Consider the following 21266-nt stretch of genomic DNA (forward strand, 5'->3'; position numbering starts at 1 on the left):
GCAGCCATGGAGGAGCAGACTAGGGCCTTGCGTGGGCTGCCTCCCATAGTGCAACCACCTCCGGATGCAGCTGCACAGGGTGATAATAGCGACAGCAGTGACACTCCCACAATAGGGTAGCCGTGTGGGCCATGAGCCCATGGAGGTGTTTTATTTTCCCAGGATCCACGCAGGTGGGTTCTGGTGTGCATCCTGTCCTCGGACCTCCTGGGTGGCCTCCCCAACCCCCCCGGGCCCATCAATGGCCATTTTTGATTGTTTCTTATTTTTGTTTTTATTTTGATTTCTTTTATTCCCAATTTTTTTGGGAGGATCTGTTGGCTCCGATCTGTTGGCTCCGATCTGTTGGCTCCGATCTGTTGGCTCCGATCTGTTGGCTCCGATCTGTTGGCTCCGATCTGTTGGCTTCCGTGGTTCCTGTGGGCATACGCTGCATTGTGGCTGGGCACATGCAGGCTTGTAATGTATTTGGTTCAGATGCTTGGGTTTGAGTCACACACACCCCTCCTGCTTCCCGTTTCCATGGGCTTGCAAAGGGTGTGCCCAAGTGACAGTGAATTACACAGTGACGTTGGACTCCCATGAGCTGTGTGGCCAGTCTGTAGTCAATACTGTGTATACATTCCTAGTGCATATTGCTGTTGTGTTGTACACTGCATGTTGCATTGATGTGTAACTCTTCTTCTGTGTCTACCTCCCAATTTGCAGGTCCCTTCCTCAAGTCCACACAAGGACCTCTAGTCTGGCGATGGGGACCATGTTGGCAGCAGTGCACCTACAACTCTACATGGCGCCAACACTGCACAGTTGGTAGTGGTGGGAGTGCAGGCATTTCCAGGTGGTGAGACTACTAATATGTAACATTTTTGATGTCATGTTAATGGTACTACGTGCTCAAGTATGTTGTTGGTCCGGCATTGCTGTGAGCATTTCAGGTGTTGCAGGTTTCTAATAGTGCCACTGTACATAGTGAGAGTGATGTCATGTTGTGGGGATTACTTTGTTTACCTGCAATTAGCATGACATGGCACGGTGTGTCGTGTGGCAGTGCTGGGGTTGGGTTGGCTGACATGGCACTGTCCTCTTGTTGCATTTTGCAAGTGGGTATTCATTTTAGCTGCTTCAATGTGTAACTTCACAAAACTGCATTGGTGGTGTCTGTGTGGGTAGGGATGCACACATTGTGACACTTCCAGGTGAACAATCTCAGGCTGACATGGAATTCCCGGTTCATTCTCCACACATTCAGGATTAGTGTCAGGTTGAGTCATCATTGATTGTCAGATGGAATGTGCCAGGGCAGTGTGCACTCCACAGGGGTGTGATTTCTATGTGAAGTAATTAGCCACTAGCTGTGTACGGGCTGCCTCCCCCCGTGCCCTTTCCCCTCCCATGCGCAGCGGCTGTGCATGTGGTTGGGGATGTGGGGCCACCACCATGTCCACGGCCAGGCCCCGGCGTGTTGCAACGTTGTGCAGGACACATGCTGCCACTATGATCCTGCACACTACTGGGGGAGCGTATAACAGCTGCCCGCCAGAACGGTCAAGGGAGCGAAAGCGTGACTTCAGCACTCCGAATGTGCGCTCCACTATGCCCCTGGTTGTAATGTGGGCTGTGTTAAATCTTACCTGGGGTGGCGTGGTGGGGTTCCGAATTGGCGTCATCATGTGGGGGCTGAGAGGGTAGGCACTGTCCCCTGTGGAGGTGGGGATTGGTATCATTGGTGAGGTTGTGACCTTGCTCAGTATCCAACATGCATGCATGTGCAGTGGCATACATACTCACCAAGCAGCCATGTATCGCCATGCCGCCCAGCTTCTAGGTCCCGGCTTAGGGTGGACTTTCGGTAAATGAAGCTGTCGTGGGTGGAGCCGGGATAGTTGGCATATACTGAGGTGATGATTCCCTTGGCATTACATGCTACCTGCACGTTGATGGAATGCCAGTGCTTGCGGTTCCTATAGATGTGCTCAGATGCCCTGGGGGGACGTAGAGCCACATGGGTGCAGTCGATGGCACCTAGCACTTTGGGGAATCGTGCCACTGCGTAAAAATCCAGGGCGGCAGCATGCCTTTCTGCAGGTGTTCTGGGCAGGTATATGTGCCTGCGGACTGATGGGCGTGCAGTCATGATGTTCAAGACCTGGTGTAGGCAGCGTGACTGGGTGGCCTGTGACACCCCACCCACTATGGCACTTGTCCGCTGAAATGATCCAGTGGCTAAGAAGTGCAGTACATTGAGGACCTTCTCCAGGGGGCTGAGTGCTTGGGAGCACAGGGTGGGTGATGTGAGGTCATCCTCCCACTCAGTCACCAGGTCCAGTATGATGTGTGGTGGAAACCTGTACCTCCCATACACCTGGTCATCAGGCATCCCGAAAAGGCTGGTTCTGGGTGTGAATATTCTGGCCCTGACTATCCTCCTCCTCATCCTTTGGTAGCCCACTGCCACTGCTGCTAGGAACGGTATGTTCATCCTGGCGTCTGAGCTTGTTATTGTTAAAGTCCGCAATTTATGCTTAGCGTGTGTTCTAGGCGAGCGTGTGACCCGCGCAGCCCTGGAATCCTGTTGCCAGTCCAATAGCGTGTGGAAATTCACACGCACCACGGGATACAGCATGTGACCCGCGCAGCCCTGGAATCCTGTTGCCAGTCCAATAGCGTGTGGAAATTCACACGCACCACGGGATACAGCGTGTGACCCGCGCAGCCCTGGAATCCTGTTCCCAGTCCAATAGCGTGTGGAAATTCACACGCACCACGGGATACAGCGTGTGACCCGCGCAGCCCTGGAATCCTGTTGCCAGTCCAATAGCGTGTGGAAATTCACACGCACCACGGGATACAGGTTCGCTGACGTACTTGCGTGTGTAAGTGGCCGCGCACCCATTAAATACACGTACATAGGCCAATCGCGTGTACGCGCACTTTTGTCCAATTACACGCGATGACACTCTGACGTGCAGTATCTCCACGTGTGCCCCGTCATCACGTGCTGAGTGGGGAACACCCGTGCGGGTCACGTCACAGACGCGCTTACGCGCTGAGGGACTCTGGTCCAATAGAATCGCGTATGCGTGCTGACGCGCTTACGCGCTAAGGGCCTTTCCTCGGATTTCACGCTGACGTGCAGGATTTTCACGTGCCAAATCACTCCGTATCAAGCTGGCCACGCGAAAACACACGGAAGCCCACGCTCCTGCCCAGAAGGCCGAGTTACTGCCCCCCAGTGCCCCGAGCAGCCTCCCACGTGCCATCTGCTGCTGCCTGCCTGCCTGCCTGCCTGCCTGCTGCCACCGTGCCCTGCCATTTGGTGCCTGCACATCAGCCATCTGCAGGGGTCCAGTTGCTGTGTCCACCCCTGCTGGAACTGAAGACTCCCGACTGGTATTACATCGCTCCACAGCCCAGCCCCAGGACCCAGTTGCCCACCCACACCTGCCTCTGGGGTTGCCATGTCGGGCACTTCCACATCTGGCACCAGTGGCAACCCCAGGCCAGAGGGGCAGAGGGGCACCAGCTTCACTGTCACCGAAGTTGGTGTCCTGGTGGAGCATGTCCTGGGGCAGTATGATGCCCTCTTTGGATCGTCCCGCGCCAGCAAGGAAGGACGGCAGAGGATCTGGGCCGACTGTGTGGTTGCCATCAACGCGGAGGGGGTGGCAACCCGCGACGTCCTGAAGATCAAGAAGCGCTGGGAGGACTTGAGGTCCAGGACCCTTGTGAAGGCCCGGCGCCTCGTGGAGGGGGGCCGGGGCCGCATGAGTACCATCCAGATGAGGGTCCTGGAACGCGTACGCCCAGCGCTCCACGCCCAGATCCTTGAGAGGGAGGCCCGTCTGGAGTTGAGCGGTAAGTGTCCATGCATTACTGTGTGAGACAGGGCATGTTGCGGTGTGCTGGTTCTATGATACTTGCCTGTATGTGTGCCATAGCCCATGTATGCATGTATGTGTGCAGGGACATCATGGTAATGCATGTGCGACCAGTGATGTGTGATGCACATGGTTGTTGCATGTGTTGAAATGCCGCATGGGGAGCCCTAATCAGATTATGAACATGAGAGCATGCCAGTCTCTGTACCTGAACATGGGTGGGGGTGAGGGATGGGTGCTGATGCCAGGTACATATATGGTAGCCATGTCTGTGTGCCTGACCTGCGTGTCTGTGACTTGTGCATGCCATGGATGCATGACACATGTGTGTGACAATGCAGAGATTCAGTAAAGCAGCAAAATTACCCTTGTATCCGCTGTGTTTGGTGTGTTTGGGGCCAGATGGATGTGACTGAGGTGAAGTGTGTGCATGTGATGGGCATGAGGCATGATGCATGTGAGTTACATATCATTGAATGTTTCAAGAGTCCATTGGACATGCATGGAAATGTCCATGGCATGCACCATGCCTGTTACTGTGTGTGTTTTGCCTGGACTGGCCCATGTGTTGTGGAGGGACATGATGGAAGTGTACTTTGACAGTGGTGCTCATCTGCTATTGCTTCCTGTCTAGGGGACCATTGTACAGTGCCCTGATGCTTGTGTTCTTTGTCTCCCTCTACGCAGCGGCTAGTGAAGAAGAGGGCGGAGACGGCGCTGTGGAGCAAGGCGGGGGGGATGCCCCCACGGCTGCAGCGGAAGGGGTGGGTGAGCCCCCACAGGGGCCTGCTACGGTGGGAGACGGTGAGGAGCCATCCAGGTTGGTGGTTTGCACAGAGGAGGAGGAGGCCGCCACTGGGGCACACATGGGGCCTGGTGGGGGCATCCCTGCTGGTGCAAGTGGTGCAGTCCAGGGCCAGGGGCAGGAGGCAGCACAGGTCACCGTGGAGGGGCCTGTGCATGTCGCTGTCCCTGACCCTGTGAGTGCACCACCATGCACCAGCAGGGATGCCCCGTCCCAGGCCTGTCCGCAGGTAGAGGGGATGTCCATGTCACCTGACTCCCCTCCACCTGCGGACGTGGGAACCCCTGGGCGTGCGGAGAAGGTCCTGATTGGGGTTGCGTTGCGCACGGCTGCGATTCGTGATGCCGTGCGTGCTTCCCGGGAGGAGCACGCACGTCATCACGAAGTGCACCGTGCCGACGTGGCCCAATTGGGATCGGCCATGTTCGGCGGTTTCCTGCATGTGTTGGCCAATGTGGCGGCCCTCTCCTCCTCTGTGCAGGCTATCCACCAGTCGTTCTCCTTGCCGTCTTCCAGCCCAGATGCCACCAGGGCCCCCTGTGGACCTGCCCCGACCAATGCAGCCAGCTCGGTGGGGATCCCATCCCTGCCACAGTCGGGAGTCAGAGATCCAGCAGGGGTGGACACCAGAGCAACTGGACCCCAGCAGATGGAGGATGTGACGGCATCATCGGGCAGGGCACGTGCACGACGGCGTCAGTGGTTTCCATCAGCCTGGATGCCGTCGTGCTGGCACAGGCAGTTGCGTCGGAGGCAGCAGCAGGCTCAACGTGGGAGGCATCATGGCTCGGGGCCATCAACATCAGGGGTGCAGGCATCGGCCGGAGGGCAGGAGAACCCTGGAATGGGAGTGGCTTCCGTGTGGGAGAGGTTGTGCCAGCGGATAGGTGCGGAGCGGCAGCGGGCAGAGGAGGAACGGCTCACGATGGTCAGGGCGGAGGACTCCATGCGGAGGGCGCTGAGGCGGGCTGAGTGCCTCGAGGGTCTTCGCAGGGAGTTTGAGCTTGACACTGCGTTATCCCTGCGGGACCTCGGGGCCAGGGAACATGCCCGCCTCCAAGCCATTGACCAGGAGTTCGAGGATGCCCTGGCCCATGACAACAACCAGTGAGCCGTCCGAATAGCCCGCTGCCTTTGTATATAGTTGTATAGTTAGGGTTAGGTTTCCTTTGTTTTTTTGAATTTTTTTTTGGTTGCGATTGGACAATGCACCACTTTTTTGTATATAGTTCCCTTTTTAGTTAGTAGTCAGTTAGGTTTAATTTGGTAGGGCTCATGGACCCAGGATTATCTTCTTGATTGGCTTATTTTAATTTTTCATAATTTTTTCTTGGACATTCATCTTGTTTTGTTTGATTTGCTTTGTGTTTTTTCTTATTTGCTGTTCAATACATATTATTTTTTTAATCTTCAATGTGTCGTATCATCTCATTGCTTTCAGGCATGTCATGTTGGGTGTTTTGTCATTCACTTGCAGCCATTGTGTGTGACAGACATGTGTTAAATTGCATTATTTACATTGGGGGTGTAACATGTAATTGCCTTTGATATGTGGGTGGGTGTGATAGTTGGTTGGGCCTTTTGGCAGGGGAGGATGGGCATTACGGACATGATTGGGGAATGTTGGGACCCAGGTGCAGGGGGGCATGGATTGGACATGGGTGGGGGCCTGCTGGCAGGTGCCCCACAGTGCTGGGGGGTGGGGGTGGTGAGAGACATGAGTTGGACATGGGTGGGGGCCTGCTGGCAGGTGCCCCACAGTGCTGGGGGGTGGGGGTGGTGGGAGACATGAGTGGGGCACTGGTGGAGGGTGACCCTGCACTGCTGGGGTGTGGGGGTGGTGGGTGACATGAGTGGGGGCCTGGTGGAGGGTGACCCTGGTGGCTGGGGGGTGGGGGTGGTGAGAGACATGAGTTGGACATGGGTGGGGGCCTGCTGGCAGGTGCCCCACAGTGCTGGGGGGTGGGGGTGGTGGGAGACATGAGTGGGGCACTGGTGGAGGGTGACCCTGCACTGCTGGGGTGTGGGGGTGGTGGGTGACATGAGTGGGGGCCTGGTGGAGGGTGACCCTGGTGGCTGGGGGGTGGGGGTGGTGGTAGACATGAGTTGGACATGGGTGGGGGCCTGCTGGCAGGTGCCCCACAGTGCTGGGGGGTGGGGGTGGTGAGAGACATGAGTTGGACATGGGTGGGGGCCTGCTGGCAGGTGCCCCACAGTGCTGGGGGGTGGGGGTGGTGGGAGACATGAGTGGGGCACTGGTGGAGGGTGACCCTGGTGGCTGGGGTTTGGGGGTGGTGGGAGACATGAGTTGGACATGGGTGGGGGCCTGCTGGCAGGTGCCCCACAGTGCTGGGGGGTGGGGGTGGTGGGAGACATGAGTGGGGCCCTGGTGGAGGGTGACCCTGGTGGCTGGGGTTTGGGGGTGGTGGGAGACATGAGTTGGACATGGGTGGGGGCCTGCTGGCAGGTGCCCCACAGTGCTGGGGGGTGGGGGTGGTGGGAGACATGAGTGGGGCCCTGGTGGAGGGTGACCCTGGTGGCTGGGGTTTGGGGGTGGTGGGAGACATGAGTTGGACATGGGTGGGGGCCTGCTGGCAGGTGCCCCACAGTGCTGGGGGGTGGGGGTGCAAGGGGACATGTGTTGGTGTTCATTAGTTCAAGGAGACATGTGCCTTTGCTGGGGGGCATGCCCATGTTGGGTGGGCTGCCTGCGGGACATGACCAGGGATGCAGGGTAGTCCCCTGTGGTGTGGGCTGCCTGCAGGGGCCGTGGAGGGTGTACAGGGTACACCTGGGAGGAGCCACACTGTCAAATCACATGTGGAACTTCCCGCGCACCCCTGAAATACACGCGCCCAGGCTATTCGCGTGTGGAACTTCCCGCGCACCCCTGAAATACACGCGCCCAGGCTATTCGCGTGTGGAACTTCCCGCGCACCCCTGAAATACACGCGCCCAGGCTATTCGCGTGTGGAACTTCCCGCGAACCCCTGAAATACACGCGCCCAGGCTATTCGCGTGTGGAACTTCCCGCGCACCCCTGAAATACACGCGCCCAGGCTATTCGCGTGTGGAACTTCCCGCGCACCCCTCAAATTCACGCGCCCAGGCTATTCGCGTGTGGAACTTCCCGCGCACCCCTGAAATACACGCGCCACTTCCCGCGAACCCCTGTAATACACGTAGCCCGCTCCCCCAGGCCCGATCGCGTGAGGAACTTCCCGCGCACCCCTCAAATTCACGCGCCCAGGCTATTCGCGTGTGAAACTTCACGCGAACCCCTGAAATATACGTAGCACGCTCCCCCAGGCCCGATCGCGTGTGGAACTTCACGCGAACCCCTGTAATACACGAAGCCCGCTCCCCCAGGCCCGATCGCGTGAGGAACTTCACGCGAACCCCTGTAATACACATAGCCCGCTCCCCCAGGCCCGATCGCGTGAGGAACTTCCCGCGCACCCCTCAAATTCACGCACCCAGGCTATTCACGTGTGAAACTTCACGCGAACCCCTGAAATATACGTAGCACGCTCCCCCAGGCCCGATCGCGTGTGGAACTTCACGCGAACCCCTGTAATACACGAAGCCCGCTCCCCCAGGCCCGATCGCGTGAGGAACTTCACGCGAACCCCTGTAATACACGTAGCCCGCTCCCCCAGGCCCGATCGCGTGAGGAACTTCACGCGAACCCCTGTTATACACGTAGCCCGCTCCCCCAGGCCCGATCGCGTGAGGAACTTCACGCGAACCCCTGTAATACACGAAGCCCGCTCCCCCAGGCCCGATCGCGTGTGGAACTTCACGCGAACCCCTGTAATACACGTAGCCCGCTCCCCCAGGCCCGATCGCGTGAATAACTTCACGCGAACCCCTGTGATGCACGTACCCTGCAAATCGCGTGTGACACTTCCCGCGCACCCCGGTATACATGCACACGTATTTTTTGTCAGCGGGTGTCCGTGTTTGTGGGTACCCCTTTGCACGTCATTTTTCCTGGAGGGCCACAGTATGGGACATTCATCATGGCAGTATATAGGTGCTATTTGTTGGCGCACCTTTTGGCGCACATTTCTTACAGCCGCAGAGACGCTACCGCCTCCTTTCTTGTGGCGGTCGTGTTTGTGCCTGTGCGCTGGTTTGAGCGTGCGCTTTTTTCCCCTATTCTATTCCATGAATACGTGTTGTAGGCGAGCGTGTGGGCGTTCCGCGCACTTGTGCCCTGTACTTCCCCCGTGACGCCCACGTTTTGGCAAGTTGTTCCCCATTCCGAGTGTTACGCCCGTGTTCCGCCTACTTTTATTGCGTGCGCCGCGCTATGTGCGAATTTCGCTGTGGCCTGTGCGATTTTCGCTGTGACCTGGCGCACGCTGTTAGATGGCCTGTGCGCTAACGTGCGCCGCGCACTTTTTATCGCACATCCGCTGGTTTTCTCGCGCACGGCCTTCCATGAATCGACGTGCGCTGCTTTTCGTGCGATTTTCGCACGTTCACTGCGATTTTCGCTATTCCACTGCGATTCGCACGTTTTTGCCCACTTGCGCCGCGCTAATTATTCCATGAATCGGCCTCTTAGTGAGAATATCACCGACCTAAAGGAAGTCTAACCTTCTAAAACAAGGGTAAATGTGAACTCAGAGCCGAATTCCCCTTTGTTTCTAACACTGGAGGAAAGAAGAAAGAAAACAGTACTGCTCTGCCACCCAAATCCTGGAAGGAGTGGAATCGTCATTCCAGATGAGCAACAAAGTTCACCCAGCAGGTTCAATGAGAAAAGGGCTTTTTGCTGGGAAACCTAAGGTAACATTTGCAAAAGCCCCGATTGAAAACCCTCAATGGCCTAACCGAGGTACTCTAGGAAATCAAGGTGGCAAAGAAGACTTTCAGCAAGGAGACCCCTTGATTGTCCCCCACAAGGTGGGTTTATGTAACCAGGACCAAGGGGGGGGAAGGAAAAATCTATCGACAGGCCTTCAGGCTATCAAACTGACCAAGACCTGAGGTCCTCCTCTCGGTCAGTAAAATTGGAAAGGTTCATAATAATGAATAGGAAGTGCGTAATGGACCTATTACGTTGTATCCCAAATCTACGTCAAGTCTCTTCAACTGATCTGAGGATTCTAGAATTTGTCGATGAGATAAGAACGGATAGTGTCTATCTACAGATCCACACATGAGTAGTTAGGAGCATGCTGTTGGAGGCAGCAGAAAGCTTCTTAATGGGATTTGACAACACTAGAGTAAAAGAGACCATGGGGGATCACTACATGACTAGGCCACACAACAATGGGCAAACAAGGAGGCCTACCATCTTGACGGAAAGGCTCCTCTGTCAGAAGAACTATTTAGCCAGAGAAGGTCTATCAAGACGACAATTGGAGACATGTCAACAACACAATGACGAGATGGATGTGGACTCACCACACAGCAGGCCTCCCACGAAAGGGCTGGCTTATTTTGGACAAAATCAAAAGTGTAAGGTGGATTCTGACCACCCCCGATGCTTACTCATTGGCATGGCTAGCAGGTGTACTTGCCCAAAAAGAAATGTATAGCAGCCCATTGAGTCCCCCGGCAAAATGAAGATGGCCTTGTGAAGCATAAGAGATTTTAAGCACCTTACAGCAAAACATGATGTCAACTTAGGTGACTATGACAATGGTTATGCAAAAAACACACGAAAAAACAATAGAGAGATCCCAAATACTGCTCAAGGCGGCGTCCTACCTTGATTTGGGAAACAAGGCTAATCAATACATAGAAAGGTAGGACACTGGTTTTTTGTCAACAGCTATTCACTCATCACAAACTACATATGTTTAGTACAAATTGTAAATTTTAATATAGTCTTATAGAATTCAAGAACATAATACATATAAAAAATATCATCAGACACTCTAAAAAGGTACATATATGTAACAGGGCACAGAACATATAACAATTTCTAAAATATAGAGATATCGATCATATCAATCTATGTAAAACCTATGCTGTAATTCCTTATCAAAATAGGGGTTGTGATCCTGTTGGATCACTCACAGTTTTTCTCCCTCATTCTAATGTTCAATTTAGATTGGGACAATCCCTAGATGGAATATTCAATACTATCATGCAATTTAGTATTATTTTTAAATTGAGAACTCAACATGTTTCACTCCTCCTAATTATTGTAGGGACTTTCTTCAGGAATGGTCAAGGCAATTGTATTTAGAGTAAGAACAGTTGGTCTGGAATCTTCTAGTTTTGAAGATTTATTCAGTGGAAGAGCATTAGCTGGACTTCCTAGTGTAGGTGCTCTCTTGTTTTTCAGTAGAAAAGGTCCACAACTGTTGGACGTATTTTCTTAATAAAAGGGAAGATATTCCTCTTTTACCTCGTGTGCAGCCTGATATTATGAGGCCACAGTCATAATGCAAAAAACACACCTGGATGCATTTGAGATATTTCTAAGCCGTGCAGCCAGGGGAGAAACAGGAAGACCATCCTCAAGCCTCCTGGCAGCAAAAAAAGTCAGGGGGTGGCCTGAAGCGTCCCGCCCAGGTATTTGCAAATCTCTTTGCCCAAGTTATCATAGCAGATTGGTCACCAGCAGCTGGTTTGTGTTCTACCCAAACTCTTACATGATTGGCAATCATAAATGTCTACTGGAACCCTTCAGCAATTACGACTGCTGTTTTTTTGCCCTTGGTAGAATCACTCAAAGAAGACACATATATTGAACAAGGGGCATCTGACATCATCATCTGTGGAGAGCTAAATACAACCTACCTTCCTGGACCAAGAGGTGGGGGGTAGATTTTCAGAGCATCACCTCAGCGGACAGAGTCAAGTCATGGAGCAAGTCATGGAACTCCTTAATGGCTGACAGAGACATGCATTGCCTAAACGGTGCAACATCGCAGGCCATCCCACTGCGGTCGACATGGGTTAACGAGGAGAGAAAGGCAATCCTTGACTAGATCTTCATCTCAGGCTCATATCTACCAGTTGTATTGCCATTTAGAGTTGTTAAGACAGTGCGGAATGACCATGACCTCCTGGAATTGATAAGGGAGGAAAAACCCATGAATTTAAGGCCATGATGGGCTCAATCAGTTGAAGTCACAAATGGAGGAGCAAGGCTGAGAATAACAAAAAAAGCAATCAAGAACATAACAAATCAGCCATTTAACCCATCCACGGAGTAGAAACTACCGCTCGGGAGTACAATAGTTGACTTTTCTCCCATGCTGACATGCTTCACCATTAAAAGCCAAAGTTGTGAGTTAACTGCACTTCCCCCTTCCCCTCCCCCCTGGTCTTCTCCCCTTCCCACTTTTCCGCACTTGCACAATCTGAATGACACAAGGCATAGTAAGATCGTTATTTTGTCCTCCCTTGTTGCCCCCTCCTTTTCCTGTCGTGCCTAGAAACACTTGCGTACAGGTGAGTTATAAATTCCACATCAAATCATATCAATAACAGACTCCTATATAGTTACAGAGATTGCATCTCCCCTTCACAATGCACATAGGCCATCTGAAACTGACCATCTGATATTCATCGCAACTGCTGCTGCCCTTCCCCAACCTTGTAAAACTACCTTGTAAAACTAGTTTCTCAGTCACACAGAGTTCAATTGCCCAACCCAGGTTTTCAGCCAGCACAATTCCTAATTTGTGAGAGAACTATGCAGCAAAACAGATCTGTATATTCATACTGCCCAAAACCTATTTCCCTAGAAAAGAATGCATACCTCATTCCCATTAGCTACACTGGATTCATGCATGCTAAATTGTCACATTATGTCAACATCGGTCTCTACCCAGCCACCAATATGGCGTGCACAATTGCAACTTCTCTTTACCCATGAGACCCTTATCAACAACCCTAACATTCCCCCTTTAGTTAATACATTAACTAAGAAAACAATTTCCAGCTCATCAGTCTCACCTTCTCAGGGGAATTAAATCTTACAGCCATATTTCATACAAGTCCCCTTGCACCCATCCTCCTCCTCTGGACAATCCCAATTCATCCTTCCACCAATTCCGCAATCTACCTATTGTTCTACATATTCACCCTAACCTGGTAGAGGACACAAGACTACTCCTATATTTATTTCAGAATCCGTTTGGGTACCCCTGTGAGATGGAACGGCAGTGGACCTAACCTTAGACAGGGTCATGACCATCATAGCAATCGCTCTAGGTATTTGGGCAGAGCAGCACCATAGACATAGTTGATAGGAACAAAAGATAATAATAAAAAAAGATAAAATAGGTATGAGAAGTTTTATGGTTATGCTTATCCATGAAGGCACTCAAGAAAAAGTCAAAAAAAGAGTCATCAGCAATTCCTGCCTCCCTTTTCATGGTCCCGTTCAGGTGCAATGCGACAATCATTTGGGACAGAGTTCCATTGTCCAAATCATTGGGAGGTACGTATATGCAACACTTACTCCCGATCTTTTGGCAAACCCTACCCTCCATAGCCATTAGGAGGTCAAGGATATACCGATTCTGCAACGCTACAAGCCTCAAGGCCTCAGTTCTTCTTTAATTGCACTAAATGCAGATTCAGAGGAATTCATAAATAATAATAATTCATATCAAACAATGTGTAAACACGAGTTCGCCAAGGTTTGTACGCCAGGGGCCAAAAGGGAAGGAAAACATATTTCTGTCTGGCTAAATAGCCAAAGTTTGGTAATAGCCTTAGTGGAGGATGATGAGATATAGTTTGATCTTCTCCATCATTCCAAAGAGTCTGTTTCTACAAACGTATGTAAAGTTCCTGAATTGTCCATATCTGATGGCACAAGGGATGCAAGGGGCATGGGGGATAAAGGGGGCACAAATGTAGACTCAGATTTAGTTTTTTCAAATGCCTGGTGGCTCTGGTGAACCACAAGGATGGGGACATGCAGGTTGGTGAGACTGCAAATGCCTTGCCAGGCTGTAGCTAACTGCTTGTAGGAAAAGGGTCCACAGTACCAGTGCAAGCCGAGAAGTGCTGCCGTACCTCCAGCCTGATCAACGATGCAAAGTGTGATGCAGCAGTTTCTATTCATGCCTACAGACACTGAGCCATTACCCTTAAAACACGGAAAAAAATGGAGTAACTGGATCTTAACAGGTTTCTCTGGCTACTTGAGCCATGTTAGAAAGTTCACATACTTTTTCCATACATGTCCACATACTCGATTTTTTTGTGCCACCCCTTCTTCAGGAAGTCCCACCAATTCTCTATCTCTGCAACTCTTCACACCTTGCTCCCATGTATTGTCCTTCAAGATTGAGCTCTACTATTCACATGCAACGGACAACATTCTGTTTTTCCCCCTTTGATGGTAAACATTCTTCTTCGATTAGAAGGAAGGGTAGAATCTGCTACAGATTGCCCCTGAAACTGCCCTGGGACCCTGCAGAAGGCTAGTTGCACTAGAAACTGTGCCTCTGCTACCTCTACCTCATCGAAAATAAATTATCTAGGGACACCAGAAGCATGGGGGATAAGAGAAGGAACATGGCACAACTCTGTCGCTCTCTCTATCCCCACTTTGAGAAGCCAGAGGGTATCTCACCCACCAATCCCAAGAGATCTCTCTGTCAGGTGGCCAGGACATAACCATCTCCTTTGGATCCAGATGTTGCGGGTGGACCAGTGCGGAAGGAGCATCTGGTGAGGGGTCTTCGAGGAGTTTGGCTGAAATAGCCGATGGCGAGATGCAGTATTCCCCTCTTTTTTTTCATCTATCCCATTCTATTTTTTAGGATTTTCCAAAGTCCCTACTCCCCCCTTTTTACACAAACACTGGGCCGAGGAAGAGAGGGTGACTGAGAGCAACCAGACTAACTCTCTCACATCATACTGGACATGTCCCGTTAATCGGGTCAGGCAAAATCAGGCACTTTACCCTAAGTGCATACACCTGATACCAATTAGCTCTCCTCACACGAATAAAAGGCAACACCTGAACACACATTCTGAGCAAGGTGGAACACGAGAACGAGCAGAACTTCCGTGACGAAGGCACACCTGCTGGAGCAGAGCAACAGACCCCAGGGACGAGAGTAGCGGGCCAGAAATCCCAAGGCTTCCCTATTGAAGTTCACTGCCTCCCACAGGGCACGAAAGATGCATGGAGAGGGCCATATCAAACAAGTGAAGATTGCATTGTGTTTCAAGGACTCTATTGACCCTCCCCGGTGAACAGCAGTTGGGGAGGCGAGGTCAAGCCTGTGGTACTAACCTTGACTCAACAATTGGAAAATGCCAAACACAAAAGAAGTGCACACAGCCGGTGAGTTGACAAGTGACCTGAGAGACAGGTGTGTGTTAAACTGAATGCACTTTAAAGTGAAATACAACTGTGAGATGAGCGATACCAAATAATGCAGTGGTCCGGTGAAAATGTCTCCATGAGAGGTGCATTGTTTGAAGCTGAAGGGTAAACAAACAGCAAGAGTGAAAGTAAATAGTGAACGTTGAGTCGAAGTGGTCCTGCAGTGGTCTATAAAGAAAGCCATGAACATTCAAAACACTTCGACATACGAAAGTGGTCCAAGCCCGATTGAGGGAGGCACAATATGACTTAGGTTTTGGGAAGGGAGCACCCCTTGCAGCTTTATGTGAACTGTAGCATGAGAGGTCTGCGCTTGGCAGAGGGGGACCTACGAGAACTGTTTGGTGACAGGTCTGAGCCCGGCAGAGGGGGACCTACGAGACTGCATGGTGAAAGGTTTGGGACCTTTGTGAACATTTTCATTGAAACTTTATTTTGAAAAACAGAGAAAGGAACTCCATCCACGGTTCTGAACTGTGTACTGTGTTGGAAGCTGAGCCCGAGTGTGCCATCCTGCCTACCAGGATGCCTTACTTCATGAGGCATAACATGGGGAGGAGAGATGGCTCAGCCACATTATCATTTGAACACTGACTTTTCCTCCTTTTGCATACATTTTCTCCTTTTTACATGTTATGTACAGGAGATAGGGTAGGCATTAGGTTTTTGTTAGTATAGGCCATTTCGATTTGACAGACTCCACTAGGCTGTTTTGTTTATCGTTTGATGGTCGAGACTACTCCCATCTGAGTTATAGGGTGGAATAGGAGTTTCTCCAACCCCAACATTATTAATAAAGGTTTGACAAATTGTATCCATTGTGTCAGTGTCAATACTTGTGATACCATACCTTCTCTACATATGGTGTTAGAAGCGGGATGCAACTCAATTGAGACCCCTCTACCACCACAAAGGAATCTATAGGCTTTGACATGTGTAGCAGCAGAGAAGTCACTATCCCTCCAGGGAAAAGAGGTATGATTCTCAAGGACTTAGTCCTAATACCCCTTCTGGCTTGTTAAATAAGATTATCTCCAAAATCTGGCCTGGCCTGTAAGTTTGGCCTAGGTGTCCTGGCAGGCATTATAGACCCAGACTTTTGAGGAGACATAACATTTCTACTACGGAAACATGGTAAAACCCCATTTGAAATGCACCATGGGTACAAAATTGCACAAGGAATTCTGGAGACGGCCCTTTTTTTTCCTGAAACAGGGATTATCATATAAAAAGGCAACCTTCAGAGAAGGCCTAAGTAAAACTCAGTTAGTAATAGCCAAAACCCATCACAAGATAATGCTAGATATTGCACACACTCATTTGATGGGGGGACATTTAGGACAATCTAAAACCCAAGCTCAGATTAGTGAGAAATTCTACTTGCCAGGTATCTATGCTGACATAAAGAACTTCATTCAGACATGTGAGATAAGTCAGAAAGCCAGCGCTCATATTCCCTTACCTGTCCCTCTAAACCCCTTGCCGATAATAGAAGTCAGGACACTCCTACCATGAGAGACATTGGGGCCAGCAGAACAGTTGTGGATGAAAGCTTTTCCAAGCCTGTGGATGTGGCTAAGGCACCCATAGGTCCCACTAGATTTTCTGAGGCCCTGTCCAAACGGTTCCAATTCTACCAGCTCTCATTCAGTGTAACCATATGATTGTAAGGATCCCTGTCAGTCTTCAGAATGAGATACCTGGGAGAGTCCTGTTGGTGAATGACTTAAGAACTCTAGGAGTAGTGTCCAGTACCCCCATGCTTCCCAGTAGGAAGAAACAGGAACTAACAAGTTGGCTAGAGAGGCAACCTTAAGAGACCACTCTGAGCCTTTGGGACCCTCTACCGAGAACCCCACTGTATGATATGATATGATATGGCATTTATAACGCGCCTTTACACAAGAGTTTCAAGGCGCGATAAGGCAATGGAGGGGGAACAGAGGGAAGACAGACAGCGATCCTACTAGGCCAAGTGTCATTCAGATCGTGCAAGTGCATGAGAAGGGGGAAAGGGGATGTGCAGAGGGGGAGGGGGAAGGGGACAGTGCAATACATGGGGTAAAGAATAAATAACAAAGTAAAGAATGGCCAACAGATGGCAAGTGCAAGGGAGAAGGGTAAGTGCAGGCATCATGTCTCAAGTGCCGGTGGTAGGACTGTAGGGATTCAGAGAACAGTCCCCAAGTGCTGGGGTATCCAAGAGGGCAGTGCAGGTGTGCGACTGGCGGAGGGGGGGGCCTGGGCCCGAGATCAGAGGGTGGCCAGGTAAGCCAGTGCAGTTTCAGTATAAGCAAGGAAATCAGCAGGGGAGAGGAGGAGAACAAGCAGAAGCAAAGAGAAAGGTTTTGAGATGCTTCTGGAACTGGGGGTCATTCGCCTCAAGTTTCAGGGGGGCAGGGAGGCTGTTCCTGAGGGAGGCCCCGGCCGAAGAAATGATCTACCACCAACTCGTTGCTTGGAGAAGCGACTGACCCTGAGCGAGTTGGAAGTCATGAGCGAAGAGCTCGAGAGGGGAGATATTTAGGAAGAGAGAGTTGAAGGTATTGAGGCCCTAGGCCCCAGTCGGCCTTGTGGACGATGCAAAGGGTTTTGAACTTAATCCTCGCAGCCACTGGGAGCCAGTGCAGCGATTTCAATCCTGGAGAGATACGATCCCTGGGCTTGAGGCCAAGGACAAGTCTCGCAGTCCGGTTCTGGATGAGCTTCAGAGGGCGGAGGGTGGAAGCAGGCAGATCTAGAAAGAGGCTGTTACAATAGTCCAGTTTAGAGAGAACAAGAGCTCTGGAGTCAGTGAGCTTCTGGGGGAAGGATAGGAAAGGTAGAATACCTCTGAGGAGGTGCAGCTGGTAATGTGACTTCTTAGAGATATCAGAGATGTGAGGAGAGAAGGAAAGAGTGGAGTCGAAGATGACCCTGAGGTTTTTAGCCTCACAGGTGGGAGCAGGGAGAGGGCCAAGAGAGGCCGGCAGAGAGTGACAGGAAAGGAGGGTGTGGGTGTCGTTGTGTCAGTAAGTTAACCTCTAACCAATGCAAATCCAAGACTAGAGTATTAGGGAAATGGGAGCCCAAACCATGCTCCATCATTGCCCCTCCAAATGTATTGTCTTTGAACCAAACTAGCTCTGGATAGACAAATTGGACCCCTATCTAGGCTTGTGAGAACTGGTAATTCTCAAAACTAGTGGAAAATTAGAAAGCCTAAGTCTATTAGATCTTCTATTGAAGACTCCAGAATAAATCCTAGTGTTAGGGGGACACTTTTAAGCCAGATAAAATAAGATCAAAGAGGAAGTGGAAGCATGTACCTTGCTTTACCACCACCCCTCCAAACAAGATACCAGAGGCCCAACCTGCTCTTGTGAGAGAGGTGGGGCGGAATCATGGAGGCCCCTCTAGGTCTAAGATTTTTTACTAAGAACCCCTTGAAAAAGCCTATTGTAGGTTCTGAAGTTGTCGCATCTTCTTAGGACTGTTCAGTCAGATCCCCTATACCCTAAACAAGAGAGATGTACCCAACAGTATTTGTAGGTCATATAGCTTGCAGATGAAAACACCTGTTAAGAAGTGCTATAGCAAGGGTTACAGAAGATTGCTGGTAGACTCAGCAAACAATTTAACCAACTTGCTACAGGAGATCCATCCTGGTGAGGATTAGATCCTCCTGTACCTTAGTCTGGAGGGGACAAAGTGTTGGGAGAATTTTCATTTTTGTGCTGAATTCCTACCACCTTAGAGACCCCCAGCCCTTTTGCTGGCCTTTAGGACTTTTTAATCTTAAGCCCTGGATAGAGTGACCCTTTTTCTCACACTCTCATGTGTTTTGATCTGATTTGGATGATGTGTTTCGTTTATTTTTGTGGTCTGGCAAACTCAATAGGCATCTACTTTGTGTATGGTGACACACAGCACCTGCAGTGCAGTGTCACATAGAAATCATTCAGATTTCTCTTAAGGTATAAATACCTTTCCTTCGGTGAACTACTGTAAAATTGACTTTACTTACATTTTCTCTGTGTAGGTCCAGCACAACCCATTTTATGTGTAGTGCTGGGGGGGGGGGGTTACTAAGTAGCCCCTTATCCTACCTACTCATGTAACATTTTTTATGTTACCTTCACTACTTTAAATGGCTGGTGGCAGTGGTTTAATTGTCCTACCATTGTGCTTTTCTACTGCAGACTGAATCCTCAGCTGCAGTATAGCAGCCATGGGTGACGATTTTATCAAAATGTCGCCGGTCTTCTTTTATCGCCATTTTATGCTTGTTAAGCCTTTCTTGGGTTTTACTCGGCGAGCAAGCCAGGTTTGAGCCCTTTGTACTTTTGCCTTTGGTAGGCTCCAGTACTGAAACCCACCTCTGGCTCTGGTGTGTCTGGAAGGCCAGGAAGTGAGGGAGGTGCCCGAAACTCCCCTGTCCTTTGGCTCCAGGAATGTCTGAATGCACCCAGTCCTGATTGGCTCGCTGGCTGTCCTTTTAAATTGCCTGGTGAAGCTGGGCTGCTGTGCTGAAACTTCTTTTTCTGATCGACATGGAAAGCTCTGGAAGGGATGACTTCTTCCCTTCGGTTAGTAGGACCAACTAACCCCAAAGCAAACTCCACTGTACCATCATCCCCGACTGGCTGCACTTCTTTGCTGCTGCAGGAACAGAGTGCCAGGGGTTGAGAAATCCGTAGTCGAGTGCAACGTCTGCAATCTGGCCAGATGCTCCAGGAGTCTCCTAAGGACCCTCCAGAAGCAGGACGACCAGAGCTTGAGTCCCCTCACCAGAGTGCAGGACTCAAGGAGTGAAAGAAGCCCAAACGGTGTCCAAGATCCGCAGTGGTGCTGTTCACTGATTGCTGAAACTGCATAGTGTTGCGGATCCGAAAAGAGCCCGTAGCTGCTGCTGACCTCCAAATTGCTGCCACAGGAGTCCTCCAGATGTCCTCCCTCTTGTCCCGGCGACTGAGGCCCAGGAACCCAGGATCTGCATCGCTGCAACCAGACAGAAGCCATCTGGACCACTCTTTTTCTAACCAAAGGTACTGGTCCGACTTTGGGTACTTACATCAGTGTTGTTTGCTTTGCTCTTCTCAGCTGAGACTTGCAGTAGATATTTTCCTAGAGTTGATTTCAGCTCTACCCTCCACAAGTGCAACAGCTTCTGACCCTACAATGATTTTTCACAGAAGCTCTTTAACTTGGTGCAAGACTGTGTTATCTAAGAAGACCCTCAGCTCCATAGACTGTGCTCCAATTTACTTTAGCCATCCTGGCTCCCTGCAGACTCTTCTAGCTCATTTGACTTTGACATTTTCTGTCCCTCAGTGATGAAAATGTGTTTTTTAACTATTATTGCTGGGAAAGGTTTTGTCTAGACTTCATTGAAAGATGTATTACTCCCATGCCCTGAGAACCTGTTAACCTTTTTCCTTCCCTTAACCTTTCCTTTCGACAAACCTCACAATCTACAAAGTGCACTAGTGATATATAAATGCAATTTCTGTCCAAGTTAGTGAAGTCAAGTCAGGGTGTACGAAGTGTGTAAAAAGCATCTCTAAAGAGTATCTACTAGCTTTGTGTTGATTCTGGAAAAGTATTTTGAAGTATATTTGATTGTTACATATATTGCCCTTTTTAAAGAATGCTTATTTAAAAACTGATACATAAATAAATAACTCTTTAAAAACTAAAACCTTGAGTGTAAGTGTTAATTGGTTACTTGTATTTGCGAGTTATCATTGTCTGTCAGTACATTTGTGCACATCTGCATGTGCATGGCTAGACACATTGGAGACACCCTCTGTTAAATGTGTATCTTTGTGTCGTGTGTGTGTGCCAGAGAGTACAGGGGTGGGACTACAGGTCAATACGAATGTGTGAGTGCATGTGAGAATGTTCATGCCCTTGTGATTAGCTAAGTGTGTGTGTGAGTGTGTGTGGAGGGGAGGTGGTTTCTGTGCATCAGTGCATGTGCGACTATGCACGCGTGCAAATATGTCTTCATGCACATCATGCTTCTACCCACATATAGGTGTGTGGTGTGATGTTACTTGCTCATGGAGACTAAGGGGCGGTTTTACAAACTTTTCAGTCCTGGGAGCCCTGAAGGCATCAAGAATGGCAGAAACAGTAAAGTAGTGACATCACAAGGGCGAATGGGATGGGAATGCATGGAAAAACATTGCAAGGGCAGGAAAACAATTACAGTACATCATGCAGAAGGCCCGCAAAAGTGTTTAAAAATGAACTCTCTGCCTAACATGTATTGAAA

This window comes from Ambystoma mexicanum, chromosome 7q (assembly GCF_040938575.1).
Source record: "Ambystoma mexicanum isolate Mex_15411 chromosome 7q, UKY_AmexF1_1, whole genome shotgun sequence".
Taxonomy (NCBI): Eukaryota; Metazoa; Chordata; class Amphibia; order Caudata; family Ambystomatidae; genus Ambystoma; species Ambystoma mexicanum.